The sequence below is a fragment of the Megascapheus bottae genome, chromosome 6, assembly GCF_031878675.1.
Source record: "Megascapheus bottae isolate mThoBot1 chromosome 6, mThoBot2.hap1, whole genome shotgun sequence".
In the NCBI taxonomy this organism is placed as follows: Eukaryota; Metazoa; Chordata; class Mammalia; order Rodentia; family Geomyidae; genus Megascapheus; species Megascapheus bottae.
In genome coordinates this window covers 22423644-22438791 of record NC_143514.1, presented here as the reverse complement: position 1 = coordinate 22438791, position 15148 = coordinate 22423644, and the positions used below count along the sequence as shown (strand labels likewise).

The following is a 15148-nucleotide window of genomic DNA, read 5'->3' as shown; positions in this document are numbered from 1 at the left end:
AATAACCAAGTCAAAAAGGGACTGTGCTCAAGTATGCTTGTTATCTGATATATTGTATATATGTTTCTTTATTTGAAATAGGATAGGGAAGGAGGGAACAAACTAGCCTGGGCACTAAAGAATGTGAGACTCTTTATCTCCAGTTAATCACTAGAAAAGGGGAAGTGGGACTGTGGCTCAGGGGTAGGGCAATAGCCTTCCTTGAGCTGAAGAGCTCAGGGACAGCACCCAAGCCCCATGAAAGGAGGAGGAGGAGGAGGAGGAGGAGGAGGAGGAGGAGGAGGAGGAGGAGGAGGAGGAGGAGGAGGAGGAGGAGGAGGAGGAGGAGGAGAAGGAGAAGAAGAAGGAGAAGAAGGAGAAGAAGAAGGAGAAGAAGAAGGAGAAGGAGAAGGAGAAGGAGAAGGAGAAGAAGAAGAAGAGGAGGAGAGGAGGATGAGGAGGAAGAGGGAGGAGATGGAGGAGGAGGAGAAGAGGAGGAGGAGGAGGAGGAAAAGGAGGAAGAGAAGAGGAGGAGGGAGGGGGAGGAGGAGGGAGGAGGAGAAGGAGGAAGAGGAAGAGGGAGGAGGAGAAGGAGGAGGAGGAAGAGGGGGGGGAGGAGGAGGAGGAAGAGGGAGGAGGAGGAGAAAGAGGAAGAGGAGAAGGAGGAGGCGGAGCAAGATGGAGGAGATGGAGGAGGAAGAGAGGAGGAGGAGGAGGAGGAAGAGGAGAAGGAGAGGAGGAAGTGGGAAGAGTCATCCCTTTGTTGAGTCAGTATTAAACTAATTTGCCCTTTAGATTTAGACATTATTTCAAGTTTTCATCAAGATTAGGTAACATAACCTTTAGTAAATGTTTTCATAGATAGGAAATAATAGTAAATACTTAGGTATTTTTCTATTCGTAGTTCCGATCTGAAGCTATAATTTCACATGCTTCCTTGAGTCTAGAATGTTATTAATGGTTTCCTTTTGTGAAGACAATATTTGGGCTGGCAATTGTCACTATTAGGATCTGAGACCCTCAATGATTATTTGAAATTTGCACACAGATTGTGTCATTTAACAACTCAGAGGACTCCCATCTGACTTTTCCTTTACCTGTGCATATGAACAGCATTTGCAAGGAAAATAACCAAAACAGGCATCCTACAGAAGCCTATCCTTCCCCTAAAAGGAATGGTAAACAGGACTAAGTGAGGTCATTCCGGGCTACCAAATGGTGACTGGCAATTCTATCCTAACTTTTTCAGGTAGTTAAAGCCAATTTTAAAAATGTCATCTTCAAGCAGTAAAGCTTGGTAGAGAAATTGCAAAACCCACAAAGAGAGAAATCACTATAATACAGGCTGTCTTGGTTCCATCTTAATGGACTCCTGTTACTCAAATATAGACCATGTGACTTGGAAAGTCTTTGTCTGCATGAAATTGCGGAGTGGTTTGAATATAGCACAGATGTCGTGAGAGCAAAGATGGACATTTTTTTTTTCAAATTGAAAACATGTAATAGTTGCCTGGAACAGAGATAAAAATTTGGCTGATGAAGGATCCTAAATTGACTTATAAAACCAGAAAACAAACAACTTTTCATTGCACATCTCATTTCTCATCTCCAAGCTCTGACAGTGAGCCTTTTTTTCTTGGGAGAGCTGGTCAAATGAAAAAAGCTATTATTGCTCCATTTCATGAAACCCATTGTTTGTGTCTCTGAGTTCAGTAAAAAGTCAAAATTAGCAAAAGAACAAGAAGAGTTAACATGCAAGACATTTCCAAAGATCTTCCAGAGATAATTAATCAGTCAGAAGAGGGCATTTGCCTGTTTTTCATGGAATCTTTTTTCTTATAAGTCTGGCAAAGCCAGCAAATGTCAATGCCATGCAGAGAGTAGATAAATTTAGAGTGAATGATTTCCCAGTTAAATAGAGACCAACAGAGAGTTTACAATAAAACAATTTGCACACAGTTTGGAATATGACAATGGTAATTGTTCTCATGTTGAAAACAAATCTTTCCTGAGGTGGAACGAACAGGGCATGTCCTATTATAGCCTTTTCTCCATCTACCCAGTACAAGGAAGACAATTCTTGTGTTTGTAACACTGGCCCTGCTCCCTCTAAGCGTACATTTACAGCACATCTGAAGGCATAAAACCAGACATTTCAAAACAGAAAAAGAGTGGAATATCCTTTCATCTTCAGCTGATGGTTGATGTTCCTGTTATTTGGAACTTCTGAAACTATTTTAATCATGGTAGAGCACTGACTGCACAGTGGAAGTGCCTGGGGAGCTTTAATAAACGATATGTGGGACCCAGCCCCAGAGACCTGACTTAAGTGATCTAGGGTGTGGCCAGACATAGAGATTTGTTAAAAAGCTTCACAGGTGATTCTGAAGAGCAGACAAGGTTCAGAAAGATTGTTTTTCAAAGAAAAAAAAAGAAACTATCCAATGGCATTTTGTCATTTATAGCTACAAAAGGTAAATGTACTTGCCTCAACTGGCCTTAGGACAGACACCCAGATCATCAGAGCAAATGGGGAACAATTGAGTATTTGAACCAGAAGAGAACCAAGAGATTTCTGAATCCTTGGATTCTTAAATCCAGTGGTCAGTGGCTTCCTGTGAGAGCATCGGTTGATACACGAACCTTCTGAAATTTTAGGTACATACATTTTTTTCAAAAGTGACAGCCATAGATTCCATCAGTTCATAAAAGGAGACTGGTTTCACAAAAGTTAAAAATTATTTACAAATCAAAGTCCTTGCATTTGTAGACAAAGAAGCTAAAGACTAAATCAGAAATGAAAAAAAATATATAATCTTCACTATACCCTCCAGGACCTCACAAACCCAAGTCTATGGGTGGCTCATATGTTTTTATATAAAACTCATTAAAATATCAAACAAAACAAATGAACCCCAAAAGATTTTATTAAATCAAGACTCCCACCGAGGAAATGAAATTTCCTTTCCCACAGAAGGGCTAATGTTTTTGATGACTTCCCTAGATTTCACAGAGAAGAGTTCACAGGACAGTCAGCCTGACTAAGAACTTTTCCCTCAAAGATACATCAGATTAAATATAAAATCAGGAAATGAATACTTATTAGACTCAAGTAGAAATCATCTAGTGCTCTGAATGCAATACTACTCATTTCTCACATTTGATTTCCCTAAAGTTTGTGTCATGTTTAATTTACATTGTACATTAACCCCTGTAAAGTATGAATCCCATGTATATTCAATGATGATGACCTCATTAGGAGTCTGTATCCAATCATAATAAAAAAAGATTTGCTAATGTGTTTCTATATCACATACAAAGCACATTGCAATTTGGGGTGATAAAAAGCAGAGTGAGAAAACTTCGCTAACAAAGGCCCACCTATAAGCAGAATCGGCCCTTGTAAGTCATCCCAGTGAGAAGTGATGTTTTTGATCTTTAGTTGTTGGTTAACAATATTAATTACTCTAATAATTCTGCCCTTAGCTTCCCTGGTAAGGTATAAATAATATTAATTACCTAACATCAAAAGTTATTCATTATTCAGTATCAATACACAAAGAAACCCAACCACATAAACAGATATTAGTAAGTTTGAGAGTTAGAATCAGTTGATTCCAGTAGGAATTGTGATATAGTCATGACTATAATAGAATAACATGAGCATAGTTGTGGAGGTCAAATTAAGGTTGAAATTTCTTTCCTGCTATTCATCAGCCGGGTAACCAGAAGCAAAGTACTTAAACTCAATTAGCCTGGATTTCATTTTGAAGACACAGGATTAATTACACTCCATAGGGTTATGTGCTGATATGAAATACCTAGTATACTAATTTGAATATTATAGATACTCAAATGTCACTCAGTTTCTCCCGCTGTCTTCTAAAACTTAATTTGTTCTTTTCTTTTTGGTTTCTCTAACCATTCACGCTAGGAACCAACTCTATAGCCTTTTGCAGCTAGGCAAGCATTCTGCTATAAAATTTTCATCCCAAATACTCAAGGTTTTCTTTGTAGACCAAGCAATTTTCAGACTCTTCCATGTTCTTCCTCCTCACCTCAGCGCCATTAAGCAAAAAACAGTATTTTTTTTCTTCCTAAATCATGGAAGGCTTACTTAATGGTCTTTGATTTCTTGATTGTTTTTTGAGGTAAACTTTACATTTGTTCACTGATGCTTTTAGAATCCAGAGTACAAAGTTTGCATTAATGCATACAAGATGTTGACTACTTTTCTTCCTATGTGCATTGAATTCATACTCCAATTGTAATACTCAGTCAAAAATTACTATCATGGATTGAAAAGGAGAAAGATGCAAAATGGGAATGGGGAATCTCTTGGCACAAGATCATAGTTCTAGACTGTTTATAAAGCGATATTGTATTTACTCATTTCTTTGTTAAATTGATCTTTAAACACCAAATCATTAGAAAGACCTAAATATGTTAAGCTCACTGTGAGGTGGAGCATTGATAGACATCTCACAGGACAAGATTCAGGAGTTTATTACATCATGTACCATAAAACTTCTGTAAAAATATAGACATATGGATTTCTTGTTATTGTTGTTGTTTTTGTGGGGCTTGGACTCTGGGCCTGGGCGCTGTCCTGAGCTCATCAGCTCACGGCTACCACCCTATCCCAGGTGCCACAGTTCCACTTCCCATTTTCTGGTGGTTATTTAGATATTAAGAGTCTCATGGACTTCTATGGTCAGGCTGATTTTGAACTGAGATCCTCAGATCTCGGCCTCCAGAGTAGCTAAGATTACAGGCGTGAGCCACCATGTCTGGCTTGGGTTGTTTTGTTTTAGGATGTTTGTGTTTGGGGGTATAAACTTGGGGTTTCACTCTTGCTTAGCTTTTACAGTCAAGGATAGCATTCTATCACCTGAGTCCCACCTCCACTTCTGACTTTTTGGTAGTTAACTGCAGAGTTGACAGCCCAACCTCCTTCCAACCGGAATCTTCACACTCAGCCTCCTGAGTAGCTATGTTTATAAGTATTAGACAGCAACACCTGGCAAGACATATGGATTTTATTTAACAAGTGGAATAGTCACTAAAAGTTTCACCAAGAAGGAGAAGCCAAGTATGACAGCAGCATACAGTCCCAGCAGTCAAGAGGCTGAAGAGGAAGATCAGGAATTCTGAGCTGAAAGCAGCTATACAGAGAAACCATAGCTATACAGAGAAACTATGGCTATACAGTTTCTCGGCTGTACAGAGAAACTGCCTCAAAAGAAAAGAAAAACAGAAAGAGAAAAAGAGGGGAAGCAAAAGAGAGAAAAAGAAGAAAAGAAGGGAGGAAGGGAGGGGAGGAGGGAGAAGAATTGGATAACCATGGGAAGTAGACCTTGAACTTTAGATCAAATGACTGGAAAATGCTATCCGAGAGAATATAGGGTTTAGAGTCACTAGAGAAAACAAATGCTGGGGACATACTTGAAGATATCAATTTCTGAAATAAAAATTAGGAAAAGTTATAAGCCAGAAGCACTAACCCTTGTTCAAGGATGGTTGTAGAAACAAATATCTACCACATGGTGTTCTGGAGTCCTAGAAGATATAGTGAAAGGACTTAAATGCCATGACCATGTCATGGTGTCCTTGGACAATATCTCCAACATACAAAAAGAAGAAATAACTAGTAATAGATACAAACTTATTTAAAAGGACCCTCCAAAGCTACAGGAAATTTAATACAATGTTTTCCTTCACTTTTTTACATATCATTTGAATTTCCCAAATTAGCAAGTCTCTAGGCTATAGCCACAACTCAATCCGGCTTCCGAATACTGTCTGAACCTAAAATACTGCAAAGAGCTCATTTAAACATCAGTGACAAGGAAATACGAAGGATTCTTGTGTATGCAGGGGAAAGGGAACTAAACATTTTCTTCCTGGCCTCCAGCTCAGTGTTGCCTGCCAAGAGAAACTGGTCCTACTCAGTTTCCCTGGAACTCCATGTAAACATATTGAAGCCAAGTGAAATCAGCCAATCTTAGCTAGTAAGTCCCAGGGTTACATCCTTGCTCTGGGAATATTAGCCTGCTATGGCTATGATATTTTCATAAATAGGGCTACATCCAATAGTATGATGAATGTCTGCTTCATCCTTGTAGGTGAGAAAAGGCCAAGGAAGCAGATATAAAAATACAAATAAATGTGAATCAAGAACGAATAAGCAACAATAGTTAAATATGAAGGGAAAGAACCTAAAAGAGAGTAAACAAGATGAAAGCTACATACTAAAAGATTATTTTTTTAATGGCCGAAGTTGGGCTCCAGTAGCTCAAACCTGTAATCCCAGCTACTCAGGAAGCTGAGATCTGAGGATATTAGTTCGAAGCCAGTCCAGGCAGGAAAGTCAGTGTGACTCCAATTAACCACCCCCCCAAATAGCCAGAAGTGGAGCTGTGGTTCAAGAGATAGAGTGCTAGCGTTGAACAAAATAGTTTAGGGACAGCATGCTCAGTCCCTGAGTTCAAGCCCCAAGTCTGTCACCAAAAATAAATAAATAAATAAAATAGCTGAGACAAAAACAACCACATTTGTAGTTGTTGAGCTCGGTTTCTTTTTTATTTTTTTTTCCTTCTACTTAAAGAACCATTGATGCCTCTGCAAAAGTTGCTATCTCTTCCAAAGTTGAGTGCAATTTATCTTAAAGGCATCTTACTGGTTAATACATCTTTACAATAAACACTCTGAAAAGTGTAAAGAACTGAAGAAATAAATTGAAGTGGCTTTTAGTACTGGCTGGGGGTACCAGATTGACAGCTTTGGAAATGGATGGCTTCTTTCTCTCCCAAGAATAGATACAGCCTGATAAACAGAGGTGGAAGATTCCCTCAGCTACTTCTTCATTATGTCTTCAACCCTGACAAAGCAATGGCTGTAAAGGAGAAAGAACAAGTCACCTTTTCCAGCCAGTTCTTGGCAGACACTGCTCAAGAACTGCTATTTAACACCAAGGTGATAGGAAATTTTCCTGACTACCAGCAAAACAGAGGCAACTCGCTTATTTCACTTGGAACAGTGAACAGTCAAATCAGATAGTAATAATTTTTGACTACCCCCAGCTCCACTGGATTCAAAGCACTGAACTTAAAGTGAAAGCTAACTTGAGTTTCTCATTACAACTTCCCACAGCCATCTAGTCCTCAACAGACCTCAGCACTAAATCAGGTAATGCAGTATCATGTAGCTATTTTATCTGGTTCTCCCAAAGTTATTTGAAATGAGTACTCTGCCATCCATGAAATCAAATGAATCTCAGGGACATTTCTATTTATGCAGTGTGAGGAGATCTTTCAAAAGAGAAAGAAAAAGCGTAAAAAAAAAATAGGGGGATGGAATGTTTCCAAGAGAACAAGTATTGTGCAAGAAATGCAGCCAGTGTGTATGAAAAATTGAGGGACATAAGTTAAAGTAGAGTCTTAGCATCATTTATTTATGTGCCGAACTTAAAAAAAAAAACCACTGAAGTCATCTTCATCATGTAACCCAAAAATGAGTAAAGATCAATATAACAGGACTATCAGATTACAGTCAGTAGATGTTAGAAAACATATTCTTTGTTTATCTTATACTTTCCTAAACAATCATGCACAGCTTTCTTTTGTTCCAGGAGTCATTCAAGCATATAATAAGAGTTCCAGCAAGCTGAAACCTCTTGTATCTGGTTATTTTCAGGGAGTTATAAACCTGCTGCTGCCAAGTCAGTAGTTTTCTTATGTTGCCAGTGAGGATTAAAAAAAATTTAAAGCCATCATTCCAATTCTCGTTAGGAAAGAGCTATTCCATCTTCATTCTCTTCCATTAACCCTCATTAACAGTTTGCATTTACTTTTAAAGCCATCTTAAACACTCAGGATGCTTACAAGGTAGAAAATACTCACATGGCAGTCTGCAGTTCTCACTGACTGTTCCCTGAGCTATTATAACTTCTTTTCCTGGCTTTCTTCTTTCTTTACATCCCAAGCAAATCTCCAAACTAAGCAACCTTCTGGTTTTTTCACATTTTAAATACTGTTTCATCTTCAGTTCATTCATTCATCTGTTCATCCATTTACCGAGACTTCCATTAGCTTCTCCACAAGACTTGCATGCCCTATATACAGGCTCTATCAAATCCAAAACAAAAGACTCCTACACTGGAAAAGAAAGTAGAAAGGAATTCCTGTTCATGCGTCAATTGTGACTTTGAACAAGCCCCTGAGTTTTCCTAATTATAGTTCTAGAACTAGCAACTGAGCTATGTCATATGTAATATTCTTCGTATCTTTGAATTTCCACAACTTCATTGTCACCCTGGGGATTTGGTGCAAAAGAAAAGAATCCATGCATCCATTCACCTGCTTTTCTGCTTCCATCTGTGGTCACCCCTGTGGTCAGTTTTCTGATTCCTCCTTCAATGCTACCATTTTGGACTTTCTGATTAACACTAATTTTTGGTCCTCATCTCTATATGACCTCACCTACTCAGTCATCATATTCAACCATAGGTTTAAGTTGTATATGTGGGCCAAAAACTACTACATATATCTTGTTTTTCTCAAAGTCTGGACTTGACTAATGGTCTTCAAAAATAAATAAATAAGAAAGATCCCTGTGTCCCTGATGCTCTCACACCAACATAATCCCACCAGTTCAATTGATGGAAGTGCTATCTTTTCAAATATGATGGAAATATATATATATATATCTTATATATCATATATATCTTATGTATATATGAGACATTCCTGATACCTTTATTTCTCTTACACCCTACTTCTAATCAGTTAAAATACTAGATTAAAAATATATCAGAATCCTGTCACTTCTCACACCTAACTTCATTCTCCTGTTATAAACTATTTCCATCTGTCCCCTAAAGAACAACTTTCTAATAGGTCTCTCTACTTCTATCCTTGCTTTCTTAGACTTTGTTAGCAACACAGAAGTCAGAGGGGTCTTTTCGGGGCACTAAATCAAGCCCTCCCAATGGATTGCCGAAGTTCACACAAATAACTCATGAGGCCTTACATGGCCTGACATTCCATCGCTCCTCAAATTTTATATTCTAATTTTCATTTTGTTCACTCCTGTCTAGTTACACAGGCCTCCTTGCTTTAATACAAGAGGTAGAACCTCAGTGCTAGCTTTTCTTTTTCTTCCTGAAGATATTTTCACGACTAATTTCTCCTTCAAGTGGCTGCTCAGTTCTCATTTTGTTCTCAATGTATCTTACCTTTAATACTGCAAACTGAGCCCTCAAGCTCTACTGGTCATCTAAGGTCATCTAAATCCTGTTCTACATTTTTAGATTTCCTTGTTTTATTTGCCTGTTTTCTATCTCCTCATGACAGAATGTAGCATTCATACAACAGCAATCTTCTGTTTGTTCACTGGTGCTTTCCAAGTACTTGGAACTGTCCTGGGAAATCTTCAGATACCTTTGTTAAAGAAATAAATGAAGGCATCTAAGGAAACATAGTCTGTAGCACTCAGATTAAAACCAACAGCATAAGAAGTTACACATTAGGCAGATTACTACAGCTTCATTTCTGATAATCCAATCAATGACAAGGCTTGCCTCCTTTTCTTGATCATTGTATGTTTCTGACAGTTCACTTCACTCCATTGTAGAAATCCTTGACTTTCCCCTGCTAGAACCCACAAGAAACAAATCAAAAACTTGGCCTGGAGAAAGATAAAGCACAATAAATACAGGCTTGGTTATTTAGAATAAAGCCTATTAAACAACTACCTCATTTTTCTGTTGCAGAATAAAAGAGAATTAATCTATACCAAACAATTAGTGACCTCTAACTATGTGTCTGGCATTATTCTAAAGTTTCATAAATATAAATTCATTCTTTTGCTTGCAGCTACCCCTATCTCCTGACCTCATTCCCCTCTCCCCATTACCGAAGAAGTTCCATATGGACAACGCTCAGAAAGTAACAAAAATTGCTGATGGGTAAGAAGGGAAGATATGAAACTAAGGAAATAGACCATAACCCTTAACATTTCTAAAGAAAATGTTATCTCTGGCAAACACAGCTGCCATATCTCCATGAAGCCATGTTGGGAAAATATTTATGTTGACATATTGAAGGTCAAATATTCAAGGGTAATTAGATTTTTCCAAGGTGAATCATGGAGATGGCCTAGTTAGAAGTAGATATAGAATTTTTGCTGTCTGGCCATAAATGGGTACTGGCTTGTCAAGTACACTTTAGGACATTTTGTAAGTAGTTTTGCTCAGTTTAATCAATTATTTTACATATTTTCTGTTCCTACTTATACGAAATTGATTAGAATGACAAAAAATTACTAGCTTTACCACACTATATTAATATCATTTCAAATAGCTTTTTATTACCCTACTGCCCCATCTTCATAAACCCAAATGGGAAAAAATGTCATTTCAACTAGCATCCTTGACATCATCCTCTAGCTAGTTGCAATCATGTTTCTAAAAGTCAAAAACTTGCACGTTTCTCTGACATTTCATAAATTCATTGAGCATACACTCACAAAAAGGAGGAGCAGTCAAGACCTGGAAAGAATATGGAATATTGAGCAAGGACAGAAGTGTCCATTTCGATTTTGAATGTTTATTAACTTCAAATAGAACATAGGGTAGAAATGTCTCCCTGGCTACATATTTTGTAGGCTAGAGAAAGGTATGGAAGATACCAGACATAGTAATAATAATTGTTCAGAAATAAAGATGATTAATGAGTATTATCTGAGGCTAAGATTGAAGATTTTTTTTTCTTTTTCTCTTTGTACTAGTACTAAGCCTTGAACTTGAGACCTGGATACTCTCCTTTAGCTTTTTCCCTCCAGTCTAGTACTCTAGCACACAGCTCTACTTCCACCTTGGTGGTTAATAGGAGATAAGAATCTCGTGGACTTTGCTTCCTGAGCTAGCTTGGAGTCACAATTCTCAGATATCAGCTTCCTGAGTAGCTAGGATGACAGCATGAACCACCAGCAACCAGCAAGACTTAAATTTTCTGATTTCCTGAGTTACGCATCTTTCCATAATACAAGACCACTGATTTTATTGTTACCATTCTCCTATTTCCTGAGGCCAAGAGTTTTAGGGGAAGGAAGGAAGGAAGGAAGAAAGGAAGGAAGGAAGGAAGGAAGGAAGGAAGGAAGGAAGGAAGGAAGGAAGGAAGAAACTTCATTTCAGTCCTAGGAAATTTTCTAAATCTGAATTTAAAATCTGTCCCTTGTTGGCATGCTTGGCTCTGCCAAATTCCTTTTCACTTCATGCTATTGGTTACTGTGAGGCCTGACATATTTCATTATTTTGTGTGTCCTCTATATGGCCTTAACTCAACCAAAACTGGATCTTTTGGCAAACTGGCTTCTCAATTGTTGAGTCTGCTGCTCTCTGAAATTTAGAATACTAAATTTGATTTTTTTTCCAGAAAGTTAAAATAAGAGTGTTACAGGTTTAATGTCTTTAATAAGTATCTGACCTTTTTATTTTTGCGGAAAATACAAGTGTACACAACTTTGGTCCCATAGATGTTACTTATAGAGCACTTGAAGATACATATTCTGATCATTATAAAAAATAAATTCAACTTTAAAACAAAAATCAATAACAACCCCAATCAACAACCCTTCTAAACTTACATTATGTAAGTATATGCATTATTTACGAAGTTCCCATAACTCTATATTCACATGCTACCCAAACATGACGTCTCTTCCCAGATAAGACTGATGGGTTTTTGCCATGATGGAGCATGATCTAAACTCAAATTTGGACAACTGGATTATTTTTCTCAATGAGATATTGGCAACTATTGCCAATATATGAGGAACTTGTCTTTTCTTACAGATAAATTATCCAAGAAAAGTTTCTCTTTCTGTATATATTTCCAAATTCCCTTGGCCAGAGGAATGAGGTGTGTTGCCTCTCAACACCACTCACTTTAAACAGCTAAGGAGCATGAGACTATTTAAATGGCAGGAGCAATTGACATGTGCCATCCAGTGTAGCAGGCTTGGATGACAATGCCACAGACTCGCATTGATAATATGCTGGGTTTGCTCCAGCAACCCCCATAAGCTACCAATCCTTCAGAGCAACTTCAAGGAGCTCAAGAATTCTCACCATCAGCTCTGTCACCTGCCACCAATGCCAGTATAGTACTCCCAGGCTCCCTGGCTAAGTATGGCTACATCCAGACCATCCTGGGCCAGCAGTTGGTGGGCCAATTGGACAGCTCCAGCTTGACACTGCCCTCCAACACCAAGTGGAAGCTGGTAGGCAGCAGCAGCCAGGCAGCCAGACAACCACATCAGATCCAAAAGCAGATGCAGTAGACCCTGGCTCAGAAGGGTAGGAGCTTAGTGGTCACCGTGACTGGCTTGGAACAGTGATCTTCAGATCTCACAACAACAACGCTCACCTTTTAATGCTCTTCCATCCACATTGACAAAATCTCCAAGAGTTTAGGTTCATTTGCTGACCTAGAAGTCACTGATATCCTACCAGCCTAGGGGCTGCTACAAGTGTGCAGCAGGACTAATCTCTCAAGAGAGGAAGCAGCCCCCATTTCTGGGTGGAATTAGGATCCCAGGTGAGTCCCCAGCATTTGGAAGCACACTCCCCTCTAGTGTTTTGAAATGAGGAACTCAAGAAATTGACAGTTAGCCAGGCACTGGTAGCTAGCTCACGCCTGGTGTAATCCTAGCCAACAAGGGCAGGAAAATCCGTGAGACTTTTATCTCCAATAAACTACTTGGAAAAAGCCAGAAGTTGAACTGGGGCTCCAGTAGAGTGATAGTCTTGAACACAAAGAGGCTCAGGGACAGCACACAGGTCAAGTTCAAGCAAAGGCTTGGGGGGAATGAAAGAAAGGAAAAAAGAAAGAAAGAAAGAAAGAAAGAAAGAGAGAGAGAGAGAGAGAGAGAGAGAGAGAGAGAGAGAGAGAGAGAGAGAGAGAGAGAGAGAGAGAGAGAGAGAGAGAGAAGGAAGGTCTGATGTCAAAGAAACAGTCACACAAGAAATACAGGAAACCTTAAGGCAACTTACTTCTGCACAGAAGAGTACTCACCACTCTCCCCAATGTTAAGCAGGCACACCAGGTGGGGTGGTTCACTTTTTTTTACCCTAAAACAAGTAGTGGTACTATCCCTCCTCCCTAGTAGTAGTGAGGCTCACATGCTGTGACTGGCTATTGGAGAAAGGACTTAAGGAAGCTAGAAAGTGTTCTGTCAGTGGAAAAAGTTCTGAGGGTGATGGGCTTCAAGTTTGGCCTAGTGGTAGAGTGCTTTTCTAGCATGCACAAGGGCCTGGGTTCGATCCTTGGTACCACATACACAGAAAAAAAGGCTGGATGTGGTACTGAGGCTCAAGTGGTAGAGCTCTAGCCTTCAGAAAGTCCAAGGACTGTGCTCAGGTCCTGAGCTCAAGCCCAGGACTGGCAAAGAAAAAAGAAAAAGAAAAAGTTCTGAGGGTGGAGGGGAAAGGGGCAGTCTGTTATTTTAATCCCATTGTAAGGACTCATACCATTGACAAGGCTAGATTGTTACAAACATCACAGCTGACAGTTATGGTTTGAAGTCAAGGAGCAAATAATTCCAGGAAATAGAAGTACAAAATGGTGACTGGTTACAAGATGGAGACATTTTGGTTTGACAGAAGACTGCTCTTTCTCACAATCACAACAGGAACAAATGCTCTCCACCTCAAGGGATATGTAACTTCATTTGACAAAGCTTAGGATCATTTATTTCTATCAATCAAAACACTCATTAACAGAAAAAGAAGACCAGAATTAAGTGAGATAATATTGTAAAGTACTTGCAGGTTGTTTATTGCATTTTCTAATTTATACTCACACCTGAACTTAAAACATGCATTTTAGTATCAATTTCTTGTGCTTAATTATTCTTTCATTAGGAGTAGGGAAAATGAATGATAGCCACTAGTGACTCACGTGTGGTTACTAAGCACTTAAAATGTGGTTTGTACATAGTTTTACTGGGAAGAAAGATCTTGAAGAGAACTGAGATGGGCAGGCTGCTGTTGGGTTGGGAGAGAGGAGCACAAACATAGTAACTGTGTACTAGAAGCCCCCTGGCAACTTCTCCAGTTGGATTCAATACTGGAGTGGAATACCAATTTAAAACAAAAAAACCAACAAACTCTTTGGACCTAACAAACTCTCTTTTGGGAAGTGGATACAGTCCTGAATACAAATGGGTGGAGGACAGATACACTACCAGAATCAGGAACATTCCATTAAAGAGAGGGAGAGCTGTGAAACTGGGAGAGTCTGAAGGATTGGACAGTGAGTCCATTAGAGGCAAATTCCATGACATGAAAATAGTGAGCCAAGCGGCAAAATGATGAAAGGGACCACAAAGTGATGCAATAACCTTAACTGGTCACTCATTCTCCACTTGAGCTCTGGGTTCTGATTTCCCCCACCTGGTTCTGAGGGTCCACAGCACAAGAGGGTCTAAGGAAACCTCTCAGGATCCCTTGGAGACTACAATTGTGTGATGGAGGTCATGGTCTTGAACAGTCTCCAGGACAGCTCTGAAGGCACTCAGATAAAGCTGGTCTTGCCCTGCCTTCCTGTGGGAAGGACAGTTGGGAATGGGACAGCACCAGCAGTTCTCACCATGACTCCACAGATTATATCTGGATCACAAGGCTTTTGCCATGCCCCTTGTGTGCATGTCTTTTTTTTCTGACCAATGAGATGCAAGAATAGAAGCCACACCCACATTCTGTGCTACCCAGTAACCCTTCTATTGGCTGGCACCACTACCCGCACTTGAGGAAGGCAAAAGTGTTGAATGGTGACTGACTCAAGATGATTTGGGAGGTATTGTGGAAAAGAAAAACAGGTGGTGGTGACAGGGAGAATAGAAGTGATCTCAGGAAGCCGGGAGATGGAACCACACCACTTTTCCTGTCCCAGCCCTGGGACATCTGAGAAAACAAGACCAAAAAACTTTGCTGCAGGAGAGCTTCTGGATGGCAAGGGACATAATTAGCAAGATAAATAGAAAGCCCACAGAGTGGGAGAAGATCTTCACTAACCATATAATGGACAAAGGCCTCATACCTAAAATATACCTACAGCTCAGAAAGATGAATCCTCAAAGAAACATCCCATTAAAACACAAGCTAAAG

At 39.4% G+C, this 15148-nt stretch overlaps 1 long non-coding RNA gene across 1 annotated transcript; it reads right to left on the bottom strand.

The window, feature by feature from the left end:
- Positions 1-7611: 7611 nt before the first annotated feature.
- Positions 7612-14581, bottom strand: LOC150061544 (uncharacterized). Its single transcript, XR_016535829.1, has 3 exons — positions 14435-14581; positions 9215-9632; positions 7612-8135 (listed from the first exon to the last, which is right to left on the bottom strand). It is a non-coding gene; the product is annotated as an uncharacterized LOC150061544 (long non-coding RNA).
- Positions 14582-15148: the final 567 nt, after the last annotated feature.